Here is a 10,783-nt window from a genome sequence, read left to right on the forward strand (position 1 = left end):
ACATGAAGTGAACTTGATAAATAACAAAAAAAGGCATCAATCACAACTTGTCATGGAGTGGTAGGAGGAACAAAAAGCACACACCTTTCAATGGTATTCAAGCTGCTCTGCTCTGCTCTCTGCTGCTCTCCAATTCTTTTCAAATGTGATTCCCATAGGTTACTACTTGTCTCATATGATGGTCAAATTTTTGCCATGTCAAATAAAATCACAAAATAGGTTAAAAAAGATATATACATACACTACCGGTCAAAAGTTCTAGAACACCTACTCATTCAAGGGTTTTTCTTTATTTGTACTATTTTCTACATTGTAGAATAATAGTGAAGACATCAAAACTATTAAATAAAACACATGGAATCATGTACTAACCAAAAAAGTGTTAAACAAATCAAAATATATTTTATATTGGAGATTCTTCAAATAGCCACCCTTTGCCTTGATGACAGCTTTGCACACTCTTGGCATTCTCTCAACCAACTTCACCTGGAATGCTTTTCCAACGGTCTTGAAGGAGTTCCCATTTATGCTGAGCACTTGTTGGCTGCTTTTCCTTCACTCTGCGGTCCAACTCATCCCAAACCATCTCAATTTGGTTGAGGTCAGGGGATTGTGGAGGCCAGGTCATCTGATGCAGCACTCCATCACTCTCCTTCTTGGTAAAATAGCCCTTACACAGCCTGGAGGTGTGTTGGGTCATTATCCTGTTGAAAAACAAATGATAGTCCCACTAAGCCCAAACCAGATGGGATGGTGTATCGCTGCAGAATGCTGTGGTAGACATGCTGGTTAAGTGTGCCTTGAATTCTAAATAAATCACAGACAGTGTCTACCAGCAAAGCACCCCCACACCATAACACCTCCTCCTCCATGCTTTACGGTGGGGAATACACATGCAGAGATCATCCGTTTACCTACACCACGTCTCACAAAGACACGGGGGTTGGAACCAAAAATCTCCAATTTGGACTCCAGACCAAAGGACAAATTTCCACCGGTCTAATGTCAATTGCTCGTGTTTCTTGGCCCAAGCAAGTCTCTTCTTCTTATTGGTGTCCTTCAGTAGTGGTTTCTTTGCAGCAATTTGATCATGAAGGCCCGATTCACACAGTCTCCTCTGAACAGTTGATGTTGAGATGTGTCTGTTACTTGAACTCTGTGAAGCAATTGGGATGCAATTTCTGAGGCTGGTAACTCTAATGAACTTATCCTTGGCAGCAGAGGTAACTCTGGGTCTTCCTTTCCTGTGGCGGTCCTCATGAGAGCCAGTTTCATCATAGCGCTTGATGGTTTTTGCGACTGCACTTGAAGAAACTTTCAAAGTTCTTGAAATGTTACATATTGACTGATCTTCATGTCTTAAAGTAATGATGGATTGTCATTTCTCTTTGCTTATTTGAGCTGTTCTTGCCATAATATGGATCTGGTCTTTTACCAAATAGGGCTATCTTCTGTATACCCCCCTACCTTGTCACAACACAACTGATTGGCTCAAACGCATTAATAAAGAAAGAAATTCCACAAATTCACTTTTAAGAATGCACACCTGTTAATTGAAATGCATTCCAGGTGACTACCTCATGAAGCTGTTTGAGAGAATTCCAAGAGTGTGCAAAGCTGTCATCAAGTCAAAGGGTGGCTGTTTGAAGAATCTCAAATATATTTTGATATGTTTAACACTTTTTTGGTTACTACATGATTCCATATGTGTTATTTCAAAGTTTTGATGTCTTCACTATTATTCTACATCGTAGAAAATAGTAAAAAATAAAGAAAAACCCTTGAATGAGTAGGTGTTCTAGAACTATTGACCGGTAGTGTATATTTCTATTAACCAGTAAAGAAATATATTCTTTAGTTGTATTGCATGTTTTATGATGGCAGTTTGCTTGAATAGCTTCATCACAAGCTGTTTTTCAGTGTGTTGAATACAGAACATATCAATTAGCATATTATGATAAATTTATTCAAATATATGTTGGCTACCTCATTGTTCATCAAACATTCATATTTAAATTACCACAATGAATGACAATGTAAAAAATGATGTAAATCATACACTACACCTATAGCCCGGAGCCATAATATTTAGAGAGTTGGGACCACTTTGAGGTTTCTGTGTTATGATGCATTTACATGAAATATGGCAGCTATGTTAGCTCTCCATTAACATAACATGGGGAACATTAACCAACTGAATGTCTTTTATTCGATCAATATTCTAAATTCTCAAAGTTGTCCGAACTCTCTAAATATATGGCACTGTTGTAGCCTATTGGGTGAACAAACATTTCAATGTACCTTTGGCTGATGTGTAATGTAGACCTACCGTGTAGCTATGCGTCTCTTGTGGTTCCCATATGAATAAAAGGCAATGTAGTTGATGTTGACATCAATCATCTTACAGTGTAAGTGACCTGTTTGTCCATAGGTTGGACAATGATATAAGTACCAAAAAGAAAATATAAGTACATAGGGTGTTTGTTCACACAGCAGGTGTGTCAATAGAGCGAGAAGATCTATAGAGAGTAGACACATATTGCTGTCACAGGTGTGTATCACAGGTCCTATTGTCAAAGGGTAGAAAAAATGAATAGTCAATTGTATATTGTCTGAGGGGTTGGAAGCCAGGGATTAGTTGCATTATCTATCCAAAATGAAAATGTATGGGTAAACAACTTCTCCAATCTTTTTGGCTCTATAACAAAGAACAAACAGTAAAAACACATACATGATCAAATACAAATCTTAGAATCAACTATTAAAGACTACCAGAACCCACTGGATTCTTCAATTACCTTGAATGAGCTACAGGACAAAATAAAAACCCTCCAACCCAAAAAGGCATGTGGTGTTGATGCTATCCTCAATGAAATTATCAAATTAACAGACAACAAATTCCAATTGGATATACTTAAACATCATCCTTAGGTCTGGCATCTTCCCCAATATTTGGAACCAAGGACTGATCACCCCAATCCACAAAAGTGGAGACAAATTTGACCCCAATTACTACCGTGGGATAGGTGTCCACAGCAACCTTGGGAAAATCCTCTGCATTATATTTAACAGCAGAATTGTACATTTCCTCACTGAAAACAATGTACTGAGCAAATGTCAAATTGTCTTTTTACCAAATTATTGAACGACAGAACACATTCACCCTGCACACCCTAATTGACAAACAAACAAATCAAAACAAAGGCAAAGTCTTCTCATGCTTTGTTGATTTAAAAAAAGCCTTCGACTCAATTTGGCATGAGGGTCTGCCATACAAATTGATGGAAAATGTTGTTGGGGGGAAAACATACGACATTATAAAATCCATGTACAGAAACAACAAGTGTGCGGTTAAAATAGGCAAAAAACACACATTTCTTCCCACAGGGCCGTGGGGTGAGACTGGGATGCATTAAGCCCCACCCTCTTCAACATATATATCAACGAATTGGCGAGGGCACTAGAACAGTCTGCGGCACCCGGCCTCACCCTACTAGAATCTGAAGTGAAATGTCCACTGTTTGCTGATGATCTGGTGCTTCTGTCACCAACCAAGGAGGGCCTACAGCAGCACCTAGATCTTCTGCACAGATTCTGCCAGACCTGGGCCCTGACAGTAAATCTCAGTAAGACCAAAATAATGGTGTTCCAAAAAAGGTCCAGTCGCCAGGACCACAAATACAAATTCCATCTAGACACCGTTGCCCTAGAGCACACAAAAAACTATACATACCTTGGCCTAAACATCAGCTCCACAGGTAACTTCCACAAAGCTGTGAACGATAAGAGAGACAAGGCAAGAAGGGTATTCTATTCCATCAAAAGGAACATAAAATTCGACATACCAATTAGGATCTGGCTAAAAATACTTTAATCAGTTATAGAACCCATTGCCCTTTATGGTTGTGAGGTCTGGGGTCTGCTCACCAACCAAGAATTCACAAAATGGGACAAACACCAAATTGAGACTCTGCATGCAGAATTCTGCAAAAAAATATCCTCCGTGTACAACGTAGAACACCAAATAATGCATGCAGAGCAGAATTAGGCCGATACCAGCTAATTATCAAAATCCAGAAAATAGCCGTTAAATTCTTCAGCCACCTAAAAGGAAGCGATTCCCAAACCTTCCATAACAAAGCCATCATACAGAGAGATTAACCTGGAGAAGAGTCCCCTAAGCAAGCTGGTCCTGGGGCTCTGTTCACAAACACACCCCACAGAGCCCCAGGACAGCAACACAATTAGACCCATACAAATCATGAGAAAATAAAAAGATAATTACTTGACACATTGGAAAGAATTAACAAAGAAAGAAAACAGAGCAAACTAGAATGCTATTTGGCACTAAACAGAGAGTACACAGTGGCAGAATACCTGACCACTGTGACTGACCCAAACTTAAGGAAAGCTTTGACTATGTACATACTCAGTGAGCATAGCCTTTTTATTGAGAAAGGCTGCCGTAGGCAGACCTGGCTCTCAAGAGAAGACAGGCTACGTGCACACTGCCCACAAAATGAGGTGGAAACTGAGCTGCACTTCCTAACTTCCTGCCCAATGTATAACCATATTAGAGACACATATTTCCATCAGATTTCACAGATCCACAAAGAATTCAAAAACAAACCCAATTTTGATAAACTCCCATATCTACTGGGTGAAATAACACAGTGTGCCATCACAGCAGCAAGATTTGTGACCTGTTGCCACAAGAAAAGGTCAACCAATGAAGAACATACACCATTGTAAATATAACCCATATTTATGCTTATTTATTTTCCTTTTTGTACTTTAACCATTTGTACGTCGTTACAACACTGTATATATACATAATATGACATTTGTAATGTCTTTATTATTTTGGAACTTCTGTGAGTGTAAGGTTTAGTGTTCATTTTTATTGTTTATTTCACTTTTGTATATTATCTACCTCACTTGCTTTGGCAATGTTAACATATGTTTCCCATGCCAATAAAACCCCTTGAATTGAATTGAGAGGGCAGCCTGAGGTCTACTCTCCAGACGATTAATGTTGCGCAGAGGTATGGCATATTTGACGCTCTTGAACAGTCAATCTGAAGCAGCCATTTCTGATTGGCTTCCATTGCGCATGCACACGCTATTTTGTCCTGATTCTGTCAACTGATATCTTAATGTTTAGCGAGTAGCTAGCTAAAACCACAGACAAACAATTAGCATTGTAATAGTTTTTTTGCTAGGATATCAAGCTGACACTATCGTAAGGAGAGCTGCTAAGCAACTAAAGGTATCTAGCTAGCATACCTGGCTAATTACCTAGATAGGTTAGCTGTCTAGCCACAAATGGCACAATGAGCTAGATATTTCACCGGATGTATAAATGTGAATCATCTGGTTGTCGTTTCCACTCACTACCAAATATGGTGATGAGAGGAAGCTAGGTTGCCAGCAGTGAGAGAAGATGGAGGGAGATTTTGACGGACATTCTGCAAATTTTCTCATCGATGAAACATTTTATCTCCATACAGTTTTCTGTTTCCAAAACTAGAACCAGTAACAAACAGAGTGGACTGCGGTTTGTAGACTTCACCATTTGGCAAGTTTACAAAAAATCCGATGTTTAGGAGTTCAAGGGCCAATTTAGTTATTGAACACGCACCTCACAGCCAATAGGCGTTCTCTTTTGCGTCTTCTTCTTTGGTATAATGGCGTTCGCAACAATTATATGGGCATTCCGCCACCTATTGTACAGGTGGATAACAAGGATCCCCCACCAAAAAATGCACGGTAAAAAAAATCCATACAAACTATCAGTAATGAAATGTTAATTAAACTAAATCAGCCTGCCTTTCTGTTTTAATCAGGTCCCTACACAGGCTCAGAAGGATCCTGTGATGGATGGCGGGTAGGCGTTCTCTAGAACACGCCAATAGGATCTCACTATTTTGGCCCTGCCCACCTCAATGCTTGTTCTGCCCACTATGATTAGTTTGCCCTGTAGCCTCAATTTGCATGGTGTTGTTAGCTAGCTACATTGTGACACAAGTCACTCTACTGCACTATATGCGGTTAACCAACCAATGATATCTATAGTTTCAATCCCAGGGAGTCATTTCAAGTGTGTGTGTGTGTTCCTTTAGGATGGAGGACAGGGAGGAAAGCCAGGAGTTATCATGTTCCTCAGCAACACCAGAGAGAATCTCCACCCCTCCAGAACCATCCATGTCCTCCAAACACAGGAAGTCACCTAAGGGACGGCAGGAGGGAAAGAGGTCTCAACGCCATCACACACTTGCTGCTGCCCGACTGATAGCAAGGCAGGTTTCCCGGCCAACAGGAACACTCCGAGCCATCTGGGTCTTCGACGGCGGAGATCTCCCCTAATAATTATGGGTCTGAGAGATGCAGGTAGCTTGGGACAGTAGTATTTTAGTTACTGTCTGGCACACGACTGTACTGGGACAGTAATGCTGCCATATAGCCCATAGTACTGCTTAGATGCAGGCAACCAGTCAGTCATTCCATAGCCACAGTACTTACTGCGTTTTAGATGTGTGATTAGGAGTAAGCGACACTCTGTTTGACTGACTGACTGATTTTCTGTGTCCGTCTGACTATTTTAATTTATATCTTCTTCAAGAGAGCTGACTTTCTCCATGGTGTCACGGCCGTCGTAAGGATTGGACCAAAATGCAGCGGGTACGTGAATGCTCCTATTTACTTTATTTAGAACACTACACAAAACAAGAAAACGAATGACAGCTAAACAGTTCTGCAGGCTAACCATAGCAGTGCAAAAACAACTTCTCACAAAAGACAGGTGGAAAAAGGGCTACCTAAGTATGGCTCCCAATCAGCAACAACGATGTACAGCTGTCCCTGATTGAGAGCCATACCAGGCCAACGCAAAGAAATACACAACATAGAAATACAAAACATAGAACAATACCCAAAAACCCCGGCAACACAAAACAAACACACCCCTGCCACGCCCTGACCAAACTACAATAACAAATAACCCCTTATACTGGTCAGGACGTGACAGTACCCCCCCAAAGGTGCAGACCCCGGATGCACCTGAAACAAAAACTAACAAAACAATAACCCACAACAAAAAATCCCAAAACTACAGGGGAGGGAAGGGAGGGTGGCCACCGTCACCGACGGTTCTAGTGCAACACCCCCCCCCCCCTCCCCAATCCTCCTACCACGGAGGTGGCTCAGGCTCTGGCCTTAGTCCCCAACCCAACCTGTCCATCCCCGCTGGAGACCTCGGGCTGAGGCGCGTTGCTGGAGACCTCGGTCTGATGCGTGTCGCTGGAAACCTCGAGTTGATGCGCGACTCTAGAAGCTCCGGACTGGAGGGCAAGTCTAGAAGCTCCGGACTGTAGGGCGTGTCTGTCGGCTCTGGACTGTGGGCCGTCTCTGTCGGCGCCGGACTGTGGGCCGTCTTTGCAGGCTCCGGACTGTAGGATGTCACTGGACGGGGAACTGTCGCCGGAAGCTCTAGACGGGGAACTGTCGCTGGAAGCTCTGGACGGGGAACTGTCGCCGGAAGCTCTGGACGGGGAACTGTCGCCGGAAGCTCTGGACGGGGAACTGTCGCCGGAAGCTCTGGACGGGGAACTGTCGCCGGAAGCTCTGGACGGGGACTGCGCACTGAAGGCCTGATGCGTGGGGCTGGCTTTGGAGGCGCCAGACTATTTTCACGCACCACAGGGCTAGTACGAGGAGCAGGAGCAGGACAAACTGGACTGGGCTGACGCACAGGAGGCCTGGTGCATGGGGCTGGTACTGGAGGTACCAGACTGGAGACACGCACCCCAAGGCTGGTGCGAGGAGCGGGAACAGGACGTACTGGACTGGGCTGATGCACTGGAGGCCTGGTGCGTGGTGCTGGCTTTGGAGGCGCCAGATTAGAGACACGCACCTCAGGGCTAGTGCAGGGAGCAGGAACAGGGTACACCGGGCCATGAACACGCACTGTAGGTCTGGAGCGCACAGCCTGCATCACCCGTCCTGACTGGGTAGTCACAGTAGCCCTGCACGGGTGGAGTGCTGGCACAGGGCGAACTGGGCTGTGTAGAGGCCTGATGGTTGCCGTGCGTAGAGCAGGCGCAGGGTAGCCTGGGCCTAGGAGACGCACTGGTGGCCAGATGTACTGTGCAGGCATGCTCCTACCTGGCTGGATGCCCACTCTAGCACAGCACTTGCGAGGGGCTGGGATCGCTCGCACCGGACTGTGCGTGCGCATGGGCGAGATCGTGCGCACTTCCACATAGACCGGCGCTCTCCTGATCCGCTGCTCCCCATAAAGAGCACGGGAAGTTGGCTTAGGGCTCTTGCCTAACCTAGCCACACTCCCCGTGTGCCCACCCCCCCCCCATTTTTTTGGGGGGGGGCTGCCTCTCACACTGTCCAATCGGCGCGTATAATGCCTCATAACGGTGCCGTTCCGCCTTGGCTGCCTCCAGCTCCTCCTTAGGGCGACGGTATTCCCCAGCCTGGTGCCATGGTCCAGCCCCGTCCAAAATTTCCTCCCATGTCCATGATTCCAGATAGCTCCTCTCCTGGTGCTGCTCCTTCCTCCGCTGCTTGGTCCGTTGTTGGTGGGAAGTTCTGTCACGGCCGTCATAAGGATTGGACCAAAATGCAGCGGGTACGTGAATGCTCATATTTACTTTATTTAGAACACTACACAAAACAAGAAAATGAAAAAACGAACGACAGCTGAACAGTTCTGCAAGCTAACCATAGCAGTGCAAAAACAACTTCCCACAAAAGACAGGTGGAAAAGGGCTACCTAAGTATGGCTCCCAATCAGCAACAACGATGTACAGCTGTCCCTGATTGAGAGCCATACCAGGCCAACACAAAGAAATACACAACATAGAAAAACATAGAAATACAAAACATAGAATACCCAAAAACCCCGACAACACAAAACAAACACACCCCTGCCACGCCCTGACCAAACTACAATAACAAATAACCCCTTATACTGGTCAGGACGTGACACATGGACCTTATCCTGCCACTCACTTTGGAGCCAAACGCCTGCATTCTTCCTCACCCAACCTCAGTCATATAAGTCATTGGTGGGAAGTTCATTGCATGTACAGTACACACTGACTCTGTTCTGTCTTTGTTGATATTTTAGTTGCATCATTTGGCATTGAATCCTTACATAACTGTCTGAGTATCAGGAGGTAAGATAAGAGTTGAGGACATGGCTGTGATTGGGTAGTTGTGTCCTATAGGTTGGTACCTCACGAACAGGAGACAACGATTCAGAGTTGCAGAGGGTCTGCGTTTCTGCTAGACTGGGTCTGAACGAACATACACACACACACACACACACACACACACACACACACACACACACACACACACACACACACACACACACACACACACACACACACACACACACACACACAGAGGCTACTCTGTATTTGTCAGATCCATTCCTTTCCAGCAAAACAGTTCCAGTAAACATGTGTATTAGGTTACATAATAAATAAAGTTATACTGAATGCCAGCCCCCCTGACCTGTGTTTGTATGTGTTTGTTTCCTGTCCAGGTTAAGATGACATCTATAACTGTATTGACCGGATCATCTGTTTGGGAGGAGATGGGACTCTACTCTGCGCCTTCTCTCTCTTTAAGGTACCCACTAACACAGATACAGTATAATAGGGTAGCCAACAGACCTCCGAGGGAGCTACTGTCTATGCAGTTCTTTGATCCAGCCCTGCGCCAACACACCTGCTTAATCTGTCCAGGGTCTTGTACTTGAGTGGCTCAGGGCAGGCTGGGTGTGTGTGTGTTTGGTGATGTAAATATCTGAGGCAGTGTGTTTGGGTTAGTCATTGTTGTACTTGGAACATAACGTGGTGTTGAGCTGAGTTGTCCTTGGCCAGACTTGGCTTTGTCCAAAATGGAAGCACCCTATTCCCTACATAGTTCACTACTTTTGACCAGAGCCATTTGGGACATAGACTTGGAATGAGACGTAATGTTCTTGAAATGAGGTCAGATTTTTTTTTTCTTCAAATTTCCAGTATGTTATACAATGTTATCTCTCTCTCTCTCTCTCTCTCTCTCTCTCTCTCTCTCTCCAATGTTCCTCCACTTATGGCGTTCCATTTTGGTTCTCTGACCGCGTTCAAGTTTGAATCATACAAAACAGAGGTGGCTAAAGTATTTAAAGGTAGAGGATGCTTTTCAAAGAAAAAGTTATAGTGCTGTGCATCAGTGATCGGTCTGTCTGTACCAGGTAATGCAGCCATCACGCTGCGTAGTCGTCTGAAGGTAAAGATGGTGAAGGACATGCTCCATAGGACAAGCCAGCCAGGCCAGCATCAGTACCAGGTCCTATGGAGGCTGGGGGCCAGGAGTATGGGGGCCTGAGCCAACCTGGCGTCCACATCGGGGGCCAGCAGGACACGGAGCACAACGGCATGCTGCCCCACAGTTACACCAACAGCGAGGCCGGGAAAGTTACTCTGCAAATGCAGGTGGGGATAGGACCACACAGGACGTAATCCCTAACCCCTAGCTCCTAACCTTTACTCACTAGGCACTAACCCCTAGCTCCTACTCTTAGCCTCTTCCCTGTAGCCTCTGACCCCTAACCCCTAGTCCTTACACCTAGCCCCTAGCTCCTAAGCCCTATCCCCTAATCCTAGTCCCTTCTCCTAGCCCCTATCCCCTAGGCACGATTGTGGATCTGAGAGGATTGGATAGGTGTATAAGTAATAGGACTGGGCTAGACTGGGCAGATAAAGCCTGTAGTTCT

General features: G+C 44.8%; 1 long non-coding RNA gene across 1 annotated transcript; it reads left to right on the forward strand.

The window, feature by feature from the left end:
* The first annotated feature begins 5,111 nt into the window (after positions 1 to 5,111).
* Positions 5,112 to 10,015, forward strand: LOC106600500 (uncharacterized). The gene is made up of 3 exons (XR_001327822.2): positions 5,112 to 6,390; positions 6,623 to 6,681; positions 9,566 to 10,015. It is a non-coding gene; the product is annotated as an uncharacterized lncRNA (long non-coding RNA).
* The last annotated feature ends 768 nt before the right edge of the window (positions 10,016 to 10,783 follow it).

Source organism: Salmo salar, chromosome ssa03 (genome assembly GCF_905237065.1).
Source record: "Salmo salar chromosome ssa03, Ssal_v3.1, whole genome shotgun sequence".
NCBI classification, from domain to species: domain Eukaryota; kingdom Metazoa; phylum Chordata; class Actinopteri; order Salmoniformes; family Salmonidae; genus Salmo; species Salmo salar.